The sequence below is a fragment of the Corvus brachyrhynchos genome, unplaced genomic scaffold (genome assembly GCF_000691975.1).
Source record: "Corvus brachyrhynchos isolate BGI_N302 unplaced genomic scaffold, ASM69197v1 scaffold115, whole genome shotgun sequence".
Lineage (NCBI taxonomy): Eukaryota > Metazoa > Chordata > Aves > Passeriformes > Corvidae > Corvus > Corvus brachyrhynchos.
Genome location: NW_008239553.1, coordinates 24,899,137 through 24,914,046, shown reverse-complemented (window position 1 = coordinate 24,914,046; position 14,910 = coordinate 24,899,137). Strand labels below are relative to the sequence as shown.

The window sequence follows — 14,910 nt, the reverse complement described above, 5'->3', positions numbered from 1 at the left end:
TTTTGCAACACTTTGGTAAGACACGACTTCAGCCAAGAAACGTCCTGCATTATGCCACTTACTTTGGATATTCATCCTGCTGAGATTCATCAGTCTTTTCCCAGTGTCCTTTAAAACATACGGCAGCAAAATCCCATGCTTAGTTTCATTCTCTTTCCACAATAATAAACTACACTTTCCCTTGAAAACTGCAATGGACACTTCATTGTTGGACCAGTGTGCCTCCCTACCTACACCAGATGAATGATGGGAAGTTTTGGGACAGAAAAAGCCTCACTGAGTGAGAATTAAGCTGTTATATTAAAACAGATGGAAGATGCACACACAACACCACCGAAGCAAAGGACGCAGTTTGAATTATTGTTATAATTCTTTGCCACATGCCTACAGAAAGCTTGACAACAGCTAAGCTGTCAACATGCTATCATACCACCCATCCTGCTGACCAATCTTTGGTTTTCTGTACTCCCCCAGTTATCTGTGTCCATCTGTTGTCTTCTGTCTCATCCTCAGCTTGCTAGCTCTTTGGGGCAGGGAACATTTTTTACCCTGTGTTTGAACAAGCATTGTGTAGGTGCTACCACAATAGGCAGGAATAAAAATAACAACAATAATTAGGTTATATCTTAGTATCTCCTTGGGTTGGAATGTTTCCCTCCTGACTTCACAGCAGTGTTCATAAACAATTATAACTTGGTGCAATATGGGGTCCCATAAACAAATAATTACATCCCAACCTACCTTCAACCATTTTACCAGTCATCCCTCGAGGGCTGGATCTGCTGAGCTCTCCATATGCTCCAAATGTGTGTGAACTCAGTTTCAGAAGAAGATACCAGCCTTGCAGTGCAGTGGGACTAACACCCTGCACATAACCCATAGATTTTCTTTGGACAGAACAAGCTTCCTACACACAAACTGTTGCCTCCTACTTTTATGTGTCAACCCTGACTCATTTCTAGTGCCAAGAAGAAGAGTATAGTATCTTCATCCTCTACTCCCTCTGAAGAATGGCAAGAGCCTGAAGTAACAAGTTTATGTGAGATGGTGGAAAACAGTTACATTATAAACTGTGCACACAGACTGCGGCCAAGCACAACACTGTACAACTTCCACAAGCACATATTCCCAGATGTTCTTTTAAACTAAAAGGAAAATCTTCCTTCTTTGAGGTTCACTAGGGAAACTGGCTCTCTGCACTGGAGATACTCAGAAATTCAGTCCTAGACCCAACTGGATCCAGACAGGCTGTTAGTGTAAATCTAAGATTCAGGAAAAGATAGCAATAGCATGCCACATAGTATGTCTTAGATTACTTGCTAGGAGCTGAAAGGTTTTGCTGAACTCTCAGGGAAGAAAAGCCCCATTCACCAAGAAACACCCTCCTCTCAAAGTGCCATGAGCCCCTCTCACAAGTACTGAAGTATATGTCTACTGAATCAGGCATTAGGCGTGCTCTTCTCAAATCCACTGGGTGCAAAGGCACCTCCTGCAATGCCTCATCCACAGTACTCCACTTGAGGACACTGGAAGAAAGATGTTGCAGAGAGAAAAATTCTTTGCCCTTGTCCATTTCATCTGATGGAAGATCACAGAAAAATCATCTTGTAACTTGACACACCATACAAATCTGCAATAGTTTCTAATAGGTGAAAGCAGAAGTGTAAGCCTTTTTTTCCATCTCCAAGTAATTTCACCAAATCTTCCCAATGTAAATTAATCAGTAACCAGGATAAAAGTCTCCAGTAACTTACGAAGATGCAGGAAGTTGGGCCGGCCCTCTGCTTGTTTTTATCTGCAGAAATAGAAAGGCTTACAGTGCTGGATGGTAATGCAACACTGCTGAACACACAAGATCCCTCAGGTCTTTTTGGGATGTGCACTGTAAAACTGGATGGTGCCAGGGGCATGGAAGGTGCTGCAGGGGAATTTGCAGAGGGAGTGATTCACCCTGGCTCTGCCTCCCCCTGCTCCCACCACAACTGCCAGTGAGGGGACAAGCCTGCCTCTCAGGCACTGCAGGAGCTGTTGGGACCAGACATCAGGAGTTCAGGCAGCCCATTCCCTTCTGAACCTGTCAAAACTATAATAAAACAACCTAGGTAAAATTTTGTGTCTCCTGTCTCATCTGTTCTTAAAACTTCCCGTGATGAGCACACTACAACCTCCCTCAGGACACTGTTTTCCTGCTTAACTTTCCAAATACTCATAAAGCTTTTCCTAGCAGTTACCTCCACATCTTCCTTGCTACAAATTAAGCTGATTACTTCTTGTCCTATCCCCAGTGGACACAGAGAACAATTAATCACTGTCTTCTTAAAACAAGCTTTTAAATATTGGATGGCTTTTCCCTCGTCAATCTGCTCTCTAGCCTAAACCAACCCAACCAATCCTCTCCTTGCAGAGAGCCACCCTGGCTGCTCTCTCATCTCCTTCCACTGTTTCTGGTTTTCCTGCTCTCATTGGATGCAATGCTCTGCTATGGCTTCAGCAGTGGCTGCTAGCGTAGAAAAACTACTGCCTGTGTGCTACACGTGACGTTCCTGTTAAATATACCCTAAAATGGGATTTGCTTTTTTGCAACATCACCACACTGTTGACTCACATTCAGTCTCTGACTCACAGTAGTGCCTCCCAGATCTTTTTCTGCAGTTCTGTTGCCTGGCTTGTTATCCCCCATTTTACATACAGGCATTTGAGTAGATCTTTCCTAGTACAGTACTTTTCATTTGTCTTTAATAAATTACTTCTTATCAAATTTAGACCATTTTCTAGTTTAATTGGCAAAGTATCTATGTTGTGCCAAGAAAGCAGATCACCTTCCAGCCTCATGTTACACATTGGCAACAAAGAGAGCATGAAAGGAAGAACTGTTGTGTTCAAATTTCTTAAAAAGAGTTACTGTCTTATCAAAAGCTTATTGATTCACTACTCCCTTCTCACTCTGCATTCTACCTGATTCTGGCAGGTTGACCCTGGCTGGATGACAGGTACTCACCAAAGACGCTCTACCCCTCCCCTCTGCAACTTCACAGACAGAGAAAATATAAAGAAAGGCTCATGAGTTGAGATAAGAGATCACTCACCAATTACCAACGGAGGCAAAACAGACTTGACTTGAGGAAATTAATTGAATTTATTACCGATCAAAATCAGAGCAGGATAATGAGAAGTAAAGCAAATCCTAAAAACACCTTCCTCACACCCCTTCCTCTTTCCTGGGCTTAACTTTATTCCCAATTCTTTACCTTCTCCCCACCAGCAGTGCAGGGAAATGGGGGATGGAGGTCATGATCAGTTCATCACATGTTGTTTCTGCCGCTACTCCCTCCTCAAGGAGAGGAGTCCTTTCCCTGATCTAGTGTGGGGTCCTTCCCATGGGAGACAGTCCTGCATGAACTCCTCCAGCATGAGTTCTCCTCGTGGGTTACAATTCTTCACGAACTGCTCCAAAACAGATCCATCTCCATGGGGTTCAGTACTTCAAGAACAGGCTGCTCCAGCATGGGCCCCCATGGGATCACAAGTCCTGCCAGCAAACCTGCTCCAGTGTGGGCTCCTCTCTCCATGGATCTGCAGGCCCCTGCCAGGAGCCTGTTCCAGCACAGGTTTCCCAAGGGGTCACAACCTTCTGTCAGGCATCCCCCTGCTCCAGTGTGGGGTTCCTCCACAGGCTGCATGTGGATCTCTTCACCGCAATGGATTTCCATGGGCTGCAGGAGTACATCCTGCCTCACTATGGTCTTCACCATGGACTGCAGGGGGATCTCATCTCCAGCACCAAGACCCCCTCCTGCCCTGCCTTCTTTGCTGACCTTGGCATCTGCAGAGTTGCTACTGCCACATATTCTCCTTCCTTTCTTCTCTGGCCACAATTACTTCTGTGCAAAAAACTTTCCTTCCTTCTTAAATACTTTATCACAGTTATCACAGTTACTACCATTCCTGACTGGTTTGGCCTAAGCCAGCAGAACATCCATCTGGGAGCCGGCCAGCATTGATTCTCCCAGACATGGAGGAAGTTTCTGGCAGTTTCTCACAGAACCCACCCTGCAGCGCCCCCAGCTACCAAAACCTGGCCATGCAAGCCCAATGCACTGATACAGTGGTCTTCATAAATAAACAGTAGCTCATTCTAGCCTCATAAAATGCATTTACTCAAGGAAACTACAATCTGCTACCAAAAAAGTACAGCAACATCCTAAGCACCACATCACTCTGTGACCCAAGCTAGTACCAAACAGAGCTGCTAGCAACTCATTAGCTCATATCAACCAAAAAGGAAGAGAAGTGAAACATTTTAAAAACTGATTATATTGAACTAAATCCTTAAGACCTGGCTCAACAAAATTATGCCTTTTGGTCCACTGGTATTAGATACACCCTCAATAGGTATTTGATTAATGACCCATATGAAATTACATCAAGGATCAATGTTTCTTTGTATTTTCTCCATAAAGTCCTTAGCATTTGATTCCCAGATATGCAGCAGTTATTTTTAATACATATACCTGAAATTATATTGTATCATATCCTCTTTGAAAGTGCTGCTTGAGCTGACCAGGCAAACGGGCAGATTTTAATACCAGGACTTCAATGCACTAACAGGCATTCAGAGTCCCTCAGGAAAGTTGGCCTTAGTCCCTCCATAGGACTTCTGCACTCTCTTTGTTCCCCTTCAAAAAGTCAAAGTAATCAAGAATTTAAAATTTCTTTGTGGTCTACAAAAAGATTGCAGTGTGCAACCAGCCATCATAAGAGGACAATTAAATTTCCAGAATTTCTCTCACCCCAAAATTAAAAAGATGTTAACTGATTGTATCCAGAGGAGGATGACAAAGCTGCTGAAATGCTAGGACACATGTCCTCTGAGGCATGGCTCAGCACTCTGGGTTTACTTAATTTGGAAAAAAGGGGGTTGAGAGGCAAGCCCACTTCTATCTACAGCTTCCCGAGGAAGGGAACTGGAGGGAGGTGCTGAGCTCTTTTGCCTGGTATTCTGTGACAGGACACATAGGAATGATTCAAAGATGCAGCAGGTGAGGTTTAGACCAGATATTAGGCAACATTTCTTTACAGAGAGGGTGACCAAACACTGGACCAGGCTTCCTAGAGGGGTGGTGAATGCCCTATGATTCCCAGAGACAGCTGCACAATATCCTTAATAATATATTTTAATGTTTGGTCTGCCTTGAAGTGGTCAGGCGGTTGGACTAGTTGATCCTTGTAGGCTGGTTCCAACTGGAACTATTCTATTCTATTATCAGATATATCAAGCCTTCCTTTCAAAGAACTCAGTGTTTTACAAATTATAATTTTGAATTTTCTATGAATGGCAGAAGTGATGACTGTTATGAAAAACTGGATAAACACATTCAGGGAAAGAACTCCAGACTTCTGCTTCTTAAGTTAATACTTAAGGACCGTCCTGCCTGCTCTGCTGACACTCAGTACCACTGTAATGAAGTTCATGGGTCATGGATCAGTACACACTGAAGAACACCTAGCTGAAAAGCAACTTTTCTGTAAGGGACCTGAGTTCCTGGTGGACACCACACTGAATATCAGCCAACAACATGGCCTTGCACAAAAGGCAGCTAATGGTGTCCTGGGCTGCATTAGAAATGTTGTCAGCAGGTTGAGGAAGGCCATCCTTCCCTGTTCTCAGCACTGGTGAGGCCAAACGTGGAATACTGTGTGCAGTTCTGGACTCCCCAAAACAAGACAGACAGACACAAGGAGGGAATCCAACAAAGGGTCATGAAGAAGATTATGAGCATCTCTCATACTAGGAAAGGCTGGGAAAGCTGAGACTGTTTAGTCTGAAGGAGAAAATACTCTGAAAGGTGTCTGGGGTGGGCAGTGTCTTATCAATGTACATAATTACCTGAAGGCAGGGTGTAAAGGTAACAGAGCCACGCTCTTTGCAGTGATGCCCAGTGACAGGAACAGAGGCAACAAACACAAACTGAAACACAGAAGGTCCTGCCTGAACATCAGGAAATACTCTTTTATTGGGAGATTAACTCAGCCGTGGCCCAAGTTGCCCAGGGAAGTTGTGGAGTTTCCCTCCTTGAAAGGAGCCATCTGGACATGGTCAAAAGCCATCTGGACATGGTCATCATTTCTAGGTGGCCCTGCCTGAGCAGAGGGTTGGACAGATGACCTTGAGAGGTCCCTTCCAAATTTAACTATTCTGTAATTTTGTGGATTTCACCAGCCATCAGCAGGTCAAAAATTTTCCTAGAAAATAGTTGCTCTGTGGCTTAATCTGTTCCTTTTCAAACGTGTCCTGATGCTACAGCAGATCCTTCTGTAGACTAATACTGCAGATGGTGCAGAAAGGAATTCAACAGCTAGGACAGACTCCTTCTCAGGACAATGCTGCTATTTCACTTACTGCATGAACTGATTGGGATCTTTGTGAGATCAGTTTAATTCAGACTTATGCAATGCTCAGAAAGGTCAGACAGGTTATTCCCTCCTTTCCATTGCTTCCCAGAACTAGTGAAGACAGAAAGCACAGTGGTCAAAAAAACTCAAACTGTTTAATACTGTTAAGAATATATTGCTTACATCAGCAGAAAAGTTTATTCCAGATAAGATCTCAGACTAAAGCAAGGACTCTTATCTTCTCTATGCATCCCTAACACCTGGGAGCACAAAAAGAGGGCAGAAGAGCCTTCTAACGAACAGAGTTCAACCAAGCAAGGGAAGGACATATCATAATCTTGTCTCACCTTCCAATGCTCCAAGGACCAGAAGAGGAAATACTAAAAAGTGCACATCACAACCTTTTATGTCTGTTCAGTGATTGATATCCACATGTAGTAAGTGAAGGTCAGTCAGATATTTGCAAGTAACAAGAGCATTACAATTGGTGGCTTAACTTGCACCACAACTTGATTCACTTCTATGTACAACAGCAACTATAAGAGCAGAAAATTAGAAGTATGTCAAACTGGACAGAAAGCCTCTTGAACACCTTGAAAAGAATCTCTCTTCCATTTTGCTTTTTAATAAAAATGAAGTATTTTGTAAGAAATACTGTTGTCTACCTGGTAATTCTTTAACACATATCAGTTGAAAACCATGCAGTTACAGAAGGAAGATTCACACTTAAGATGAGTGAAGGACTCTAAACTTAAGGTGAACAGATTTTTGTCCAGCTTCCCTCCATGACTGGTCATGAAGATAGAAGGTACTTCCACAAATCTGTCACCAGATCCCATTCCTCCACACTCCATTTAGTTTCTGCAGTTCAAGCAGATTCCTTTTTCCCCTGAAATCAATGTTTAATTAACACATTATTGGAAAAAAAAAATGGGATGCAAGAGCAGACTGAAACAAAGCCAGCACTTCCCTGCTCTGCAGATGCAGCCAGTCCCATTAGATATTTATCCCACTGGAAAGTTATTCCTCTCCTCATCCTCCTTCGGCTGCCAGCAAACATCATCCTCTTGCTTAGTTACCTTTCCTTCCATCCCCATAGGACTCTTTTCCTTCTTAGAAGTGGTTCACAACAGAAGACAAGACAAAGTAGAGGGAGAAGGGGAGCAAGTGCTGCCTGTGTAGCCTCACAGTATGACTGAGGCCTCATCTTTAATCCTGCCATCCCCACAGGAACAGCACACTGATTCCCCTGATGACCCCCCCCATCAACACGGCAAGCACAGCAGAAACAGGACAGTGAGCTCTGCCATGAGCAGGGGATTCTCACAGGGTCAAACTCACAAGCAGATCGTGGAACTACGCACAGCTGTATGTACCCAAAGGCAGCGGAGATGCTACCGGCAGCTTCAAAAGGTTTACATCATACCTCCCCCTATCCTCATCAATTATTATTCTATCCCATTCCTTGGCTCTCATCCGGCGGCTGGGAGGTACTTGGATGCAGGGGATGCTGCAGCACTGTCAAGGGCATTATGAGGCAGGCCTAGGGCTTGAGCGCCCTCCCTGCTACATACACAGACACCCACACTACAGGGTTGGTGCAGCCGGTGAAGGACTGCAGAGTCCATAAACTCCTGGGCTGAGCTGCCCTAGTCACGAAGGGAGACATCAGGATCTTTGAAAGAGTCTACCATCCCAGCACTGTCATTCCCAGGATCCAAAGCTACTAGTGTTAATTAGTTCCCATGATGTGATGGATGACAAGCGGCAGGACTAGGAATGACACAAGCAGACTGTGTTTGAAATAAGCCATCCCTCACCATCAAGGGCAGAGGAAAGGAATTTGGAAAGGACAGGAGCTGAGCACACCACTGAGAGACTACAAGTACACTGACAGCCCCCAAATCCCTGATATACCCTTCCCACCACCCCAGCTCGCTCTTTCTGCCAGCAGACAAAAAACAGGCAGGGGAGCATGCCTGGGAGAGAACTCAGGCACATGGCTGTGAGAAACAAGAAGAAAGCTCTGAGACAAGGGGAAGCAAGGCAGATGAAGGACTAACCCACCCTGTAGCAAGCGGCCATATTTCAGACAGAGCTGAACTTCTGACAGCTGTAAGCAAACCTCCAGCACACTCTGAAAAGCCACATAGTGATACCCACAGCAGCCCAGAGTCTAAAGAGGCTGAAAGCTTTAGCCCAGACAGAGCACTGTGCCAAGCTGGCTGTGTAGTGTACAGTGCATAAGAGCTGTCCACAGTGCTCAGAGAGGACAGTTTTATGTGAATGGTAACAAGAGAAATTGTGTTCCCACCTTCCCTTAAGGAAGAACACAGGATCTTCCAACATCGCTAGTGTATTTCCAGTAGGAGTCTTATTGCTCAACCTTTCAAGAACATCACTACAGAGACTGCACTTTATCCCTACTAGACTTCAGTAAAACTATACTCAGGCTAGCCCTACCAAAAGTCATGGTTTTTCCATTAAAAAAATTTAGAAAAGGTATAAATCAACCACTAAAAGTGCCATCTATTGCCCACGACAAGGAGAAGGGCAGAACAAATTTCTCCCATGCTGCCTTTCTACGAACATATCTTGGTCAAAACACCACTTCTGATTCTCAGAGTCCTTTACACATGAATTGTCATTGTCTATGCCCAAGTGAGGAGAAACAAAAGAAAAGAAAAAGCAAACAACCTGAACCAAGACTATGTAGAAGTTGAACTTCAAGAAGTTACCAATCCCTCTAATATCTTGGTTTCCAAAATGAAAAGTATCTTCCTCACCACTTGCTGTATGAATTAAGAACCAGCTCTGCTAGACTGACAGACTGCTATTACCTAGAAGAGGGGGATAAGGGAGAGATGAGAGCTGACAAAAATTTTCAAAGCTTAACCAAAATTTGGTAATTTCTGGCTCCAGCTGCCTTGGCAATTGTCCAAAAATAAAGCCCATCTTCTCTTCATGCTGGTGGGGGGCAGGGGCAAATAAAGCTGGATGCATTTTGTTTTTAAATTACACACCATGTCTCTTGGTCATCATCAAGCCTCTGACTCCTTCAGTTTGCTCTTGGACAGATCACTGTGTGTCCTTATCATTGATACAGCATATCACAGCTCAGCCAGTATCCTGACATCCACCTGCACAGGCCCAGAGCACAGAGCTAAGGAGAGGGCAAAGGAAAACAGATCGGTTGGGGGAAGGGGGGGGAAAACACACTCTGCTTCCCAAGAAAAATACACTAAAGAGCCCTGGAGGAGGCTGCAGAAAAAGAAGTTCAGCAGATCCACCAAAATACCACTGCTGATACGAGAAAAAGGGAACTAAACTCTACCTTCCCAGGAATAATCCAGACAAGACCCCAACCATCTTGTACAGTCTGAAGGTGTCCTCTAGGTTGAGGGTTTAAATCCAATCCTAACAACAAAAAAAAGAGTTGCCTGTACCTGATGGCTTGGCAACTTGCTTAGAAAGGGAAGAAAGTAAGGGACAGAGGAGGTTTATTTACTCCCTTTTTGCACAGGGACTTAAAACCCACCATCACTGCTACCACAAATTACCCCTGGCACCACCTCTCACTCCCTGAATGCTCTGCAGGAACTGAGTTCCCCTCTCACTTCAAGGATGCAAAACATTTAGGGTCAGGGTAAATTCCAGCACTATGTCAATGCTCTTCTTCGTTGGCTATGAAAGCTCAAGGAAGGGCAAAGTGTGACAGTCAGGGTGAGCTACAAAACTCACATTGCAATCACTGAAATGTACCTACAATAAAATGCTTTTTCCAACTTTTCCTGTTAACAAATAATTCATAAAAGCAAGCTAACCATGTCACAAGAACACATTAGTACTTGAATCACTGGGGAAAAGAAGGAACCATAAAACCTGGGCCCACCTTTTTCTTTCAGGGTACCAGGGAGATACCAGGGAGGCAGTGTCCACAGGATGGAGCAGGCACACAGGCCCTGCAATACATTCTTCCTGTTGCTCAGATGGCCACCACATCATCTTAGAGAGCAGCCCAATGTAAGGAGGATAAAAAGGTATGAGAGAGCATTGAAAGGAGGGCTACAAAAATGGTGAAGGGCCTAGAGGACAAGCCTTACAAGAAACAGCTAATGTCACTTGGACTGTTCAGTCTCCTGTAGGAGACAGGGGATACCTCATCACAGTCTACAAATTTCTCAGGAGGGCATGTGGAGGAGCAGACACTGATCTCTTCTCTCTGGTGACCAGAGGGACCTGAGGAAATGGCTTGAAGCTGAGTCAGGGGAGGTTTAGGTTGGATGTTAGAAAAAGGTTCTTCACCCAGAGGCTGGTTGAGCACTGGAACAGGCTCCCCAGGGAAAGTGCTCACAGCACCAAGCCTGACAGAGTTCAAGAAGGGTTTGGACAATACCCTCAGCACATGGTGTGATTCTTGGGGTGTCTTGTGCAGGGCCAGGAGTTGGACTTCCAGCTGAGGATACTGTATGATGGTAAGACTCCTGCAAGCACAGGAGCTGCAGCACAACAACCACTTCCAAAGTAATTGAGGTAAGAGGGAGGGCAGGGAGAGATCAAAAAGTAACTACTGGTGAAGCTGGGCAGCTGAGGCAAGATTGGCTCTGGTGAGCAAAAACCATAAGAGCAGAGGAATCTTGCCAGGCATCACCAACAGCAAGAATTTGTGGCACTGGACACACCCCTGCCCCCATCTTCCTGGCTGTAGTTTACCACTGCACCTCAAGGTCAGAGAAAGGAGAAAAGCCAAAGGCGAACAACAATAGTAGCTCTGGACAGATCTATTTATTCAACTTTTGCTATTGTTTCATGAAGAGGAAAGATCCAGAAACATGGAGACCTCAGAGTAGGCACAGCCACACAGAGGAAATGAGAAGTAGCAGCCAGCAGAACCACAGGAGCACCTTCCTGCCACAGCTCCCCTCGGCCTGGGTGTGAGCAGCCCATGACCAAAGAAGGAAGTCCTTCACACCCAGAGAAGGAAGGTGCTGAGCAGGTCTGTGAGCCTTGGAGAGGGTCCTGAACATCCTGAAACGCAGGGAAAGCTTCCCTCTCACTGCCTCAGCTCTCTCATACCTGCGTGCCAGTCACCACAGCCACCCACTGAGGCTTGTTGGGTCCTTCCCCGTGTTCTAGCTGGGGAAAAGAAGGAAGGGAACAATGGATGGAGGGAGAGACTCTTAGCTCCCTTCACTCCCCCACCCCAGCCTTTTCCCTGCTCCACTCAGACCTGAAAAGCCATGGCTCTCCTGCACATCCTACAACAGAAACACAAGGAGCTTTTCTCCGCCTCTCAATTCACCACCCTCCAGGCTCCAGCAGGAACTGCATGGAAATGGCGATATTCCTCTATCGTCTGGATCAACAGTACGGATAAGTTCAAAGAGGGCAAGAGAGGATGGCACGGGAGGATGAGGCGGGAATGCTTTGTTTCATCCTGGCTCCAATGCAGCCCACCTCCTCGCTCGATCGCAATGCCCTCCAGCTCGGACATGCAAGCAGGCATTGAAAAGGGAGGGGACCTGGGATGCTTATGAATTTTGTTTCCCCTATCAAGGGGACAGCTCACTTCCCCGAGCATGCCTGGCTCTGACGGAGCTCCCTGGAGTAACCTTTATTCCAGTGTGTCGCAAGCATGTATTTCACGGATGGTTACACTGAATCATTATCACCAGACGTTCATTTGACCAAAATAATGTTATTAGCATTGTCAGGTCCATTTCCCCCCACACAATTTCTCCCTCCCCAGTACGCATACACTCCCTCCAACCCCCAGGCCCCTGCCATCCACAGAGGGCACACCCCTCCCCGGCACAAAATCTCATGATGTGTGACACAATGTTCAGGAAAAGAGAACGGCAAGAGGGGCTGGCGAAATGGATGGACGTGCCTTTGGCAATCACTGCGTTCCTTACCCTCTTCCAGTGTTTACCAGCCACACAGACACACAAAGATGCACACGCAAAAATTGAAATTAAATCAATGACTATCCAAGGTACATGACTATGGGTGTATGAGTGTGCCCAAGCTGCGGTCACAGTCCTACCGGGAGCCCAAATCTGTGTGGCATGAAGTAAAGGTCATCGTGCCACTGTTGTGATGCACTAAAAAAAAGCCGCAGAGCCATCAGGATGTAACACAGAATTTTCTCGTCAAGGGATAAGAAACCTTCGGGGGAGTGGGGGCTGGGAGGAGGAAAGCGGGTGTGCGGATGGGGGGGATGGGGGAAAATGGCAGAAAATGGGGAGGAAAATGAAGAATACAAAGCTGCACTTCGCTAATCCAAGATAGACAATCCATCCCTTCCCCCCTCTCTACGCCCTCCCTCCCTCCGAAATGTTGGTGCAGATGGATTTCTGTATCTTGGTTTTGCAGCAGTGGGTCTAATGACTCCCATACCAAACCCCCTCGCTATGATAACCCCTCCCACTATTTTTTTTTTAGACCAGGCTGAAGAATAATGTGTTTTTAGAGATAATGGGTTTTATAAAAAGAAAAGAAAAAGGGACGCAGCGCAGACATTATGCGAATAAGCTGCTCCCCGCATCACCCCCATCTTCTCCCAACCACACATTTCGATTTCATCCCCTCCCGTCATTCTCCAGCCTTCCCCCATCAGCTCCCCCAAGGAAAGGAAAAAAACCCACAACGCGATCTGGGTAGCCGATCTCAAAATCCCAAGCACTAATCTGCTTGAATTTGTTCTTCTCCTTATATAAGCAGCAGCACGTCAACATGTTCAGTGGAAACGCAGAGTAAAATGAGGCCAGGCTACAGCCATGGAACAGGGGTGATATCGGCAGATATCGCTTCTATCGAGAAGCCATTGCCACCAGGTTGATGAAATCAAGTATTGGGCTTCCAGCCGTTCCCTTGCTTTATTTATTTATTTTTCAACACTTACTCTAATTTTACTTTGTTTCATTTTGGTTTCGCTCTACTTCATTTTTGAAAGGACAAAAGTGAAATAAATAATTAAAAGCCTAGAGACATATCCCACCAGAAGGTGCCCGAATGCTCCAGAAAGAGAATCCTCACCTCCTAACTTTGGGGTTTGTTTTTTTTTTAATAAATAAATACAGTCCTGTTGCTCACATTATCCCCAAACTTCCAGCGTCCCCAGCTGCATTTCCCTACTCCCGAAAACCAGGCACTTTGTCAGCGAGAGATAAACATTTAAGAAAGTGACGAATACTGAAAAGAAACTGATAGAGAATTGGAAAATTATATCTATACAATAATCCAGTTCATTCAGCTGATAAAGTGCGTTCAGTCGCAAACCCAAGAGCAATAATCTCTGCAACCTCCTCCCCCTAAAATACTACTAACCCTTATATAAACTTGCTCAACCTAACACTGATGACCATTTTAAATGAAACCAGTGACAGACGCAACACCTTTTTGGTTAACGTTACAATTAATAACTGACTATCATCACGGCAAACAAAACCTTTTGTGATCAAATTTTCCCTCACCTACACAACATCTCTCTTAGACTTTTCACCAGTCTAGTTAAGAGTTCGCCCCCTCAAAAAATAGCCCCTCAAAATATGCAATAAGCAGGTATTGGTGAGCGGTCATTTTAATATTCACCTTTTTAGGAGGGCTGTGTGCTTATCTCAGAACAATTACGGGCAGTAAAAAATACAGAAGGGACAAATAATATTTAGAAAAAGCAGAAATAATTTCTTAAAACTATTTGCAATGAAGTGTTGAATAGTTTGGCCACGGAAAGGTGGAACAAGAGCTTGGAAAAGCAAAAAGCTGAAAGTGTGCTTTTCATAAACGATTCAATGTTTTTAGCCCCGCTTCTGCCTCCCCAATCCTTTGGTTTTTCTGCCGCTGATCTCATGCCTAATCTTTTTTATTGTTTTCTTTTGAGGGAGGAGGGGCAGAAATCAGGAAGAAAAATAATTTTAAATAGGAAGTGTTCAATTTTAACAAAATAAATTCTTAAAACAGCACTGTTAAATATGTTATTTCCTAGCTACATTAAGATTACCATTAAAATAAATTTAAGAGTAAGCAAAAGACAAGTCACCTGCAAAGCACCAGAGTCGGTGCCCTTAGGTAGGAGAATTACATCACTCCCTGACTCAATGGTGTTTTCTTTTAAATTATAAAGCAGGTGTCTTTTTTCCTTACAGAAAGAAACTATAAGAAATAAAACAATACAGCGGTTATTTCACATACATTTTGCACGAAAAAAAGCATTGAACCAACCTTTAAGGTCATTGACTGCCTGAAAACCCACAGCAGTCACTCACGGTGGAAGTTTTCAGGCAAGACGGCTACTAAATCATTAATACAAACAAATGGAAGGCGGGGAGGAAAGGCGCTACCGTAATAGATCCGAAGACTTGGAAGAGGCAAAAAATATTAAAGAAAAAAACTTTCATCTTCAGCCTCTCTTCTTTTCTCGTTAGCATTTTTTTTTAAGAAATCCTTAAGCTTTAGTCAAACAGCTGGCTCATTCTAAGGGTATCCCTGCTGTAACTCAGCGTAGTGTCTTCTTTT

General features: G+C 44.6%; 1 protein-coding gene across 29 annotated transcripts in view; it reads right to left on the bottom strand.

The window, feature by feature from the left end:
• Positions 1–14,806, bottom strand: part of NRXN3 (neurexin 3) — a 985,030-nt gene extending 970,224 nt beyond the window's left edge. For 7 of the 29 annotated variants that reach the window (XM_017741703.1, XM_017741704.1, XM_017741714.1 and 4 more), the window contains exon 1: positions 14,617–14,640. The gene's annotated coding sequence lies outside the window, so the exon portion shown is untranslated. Of the gene's footprint in view, positions 1–14,616 lie in introns of all 29 variants that reach the window. The other 22 variants (XM_017741708.1, XM_017741709.1, XM_017741712.1 and 19 more) reach the window with 12 other exon arrangements.
• Positions 14,807–14,910: the final 104 nt, after the last annotated feature.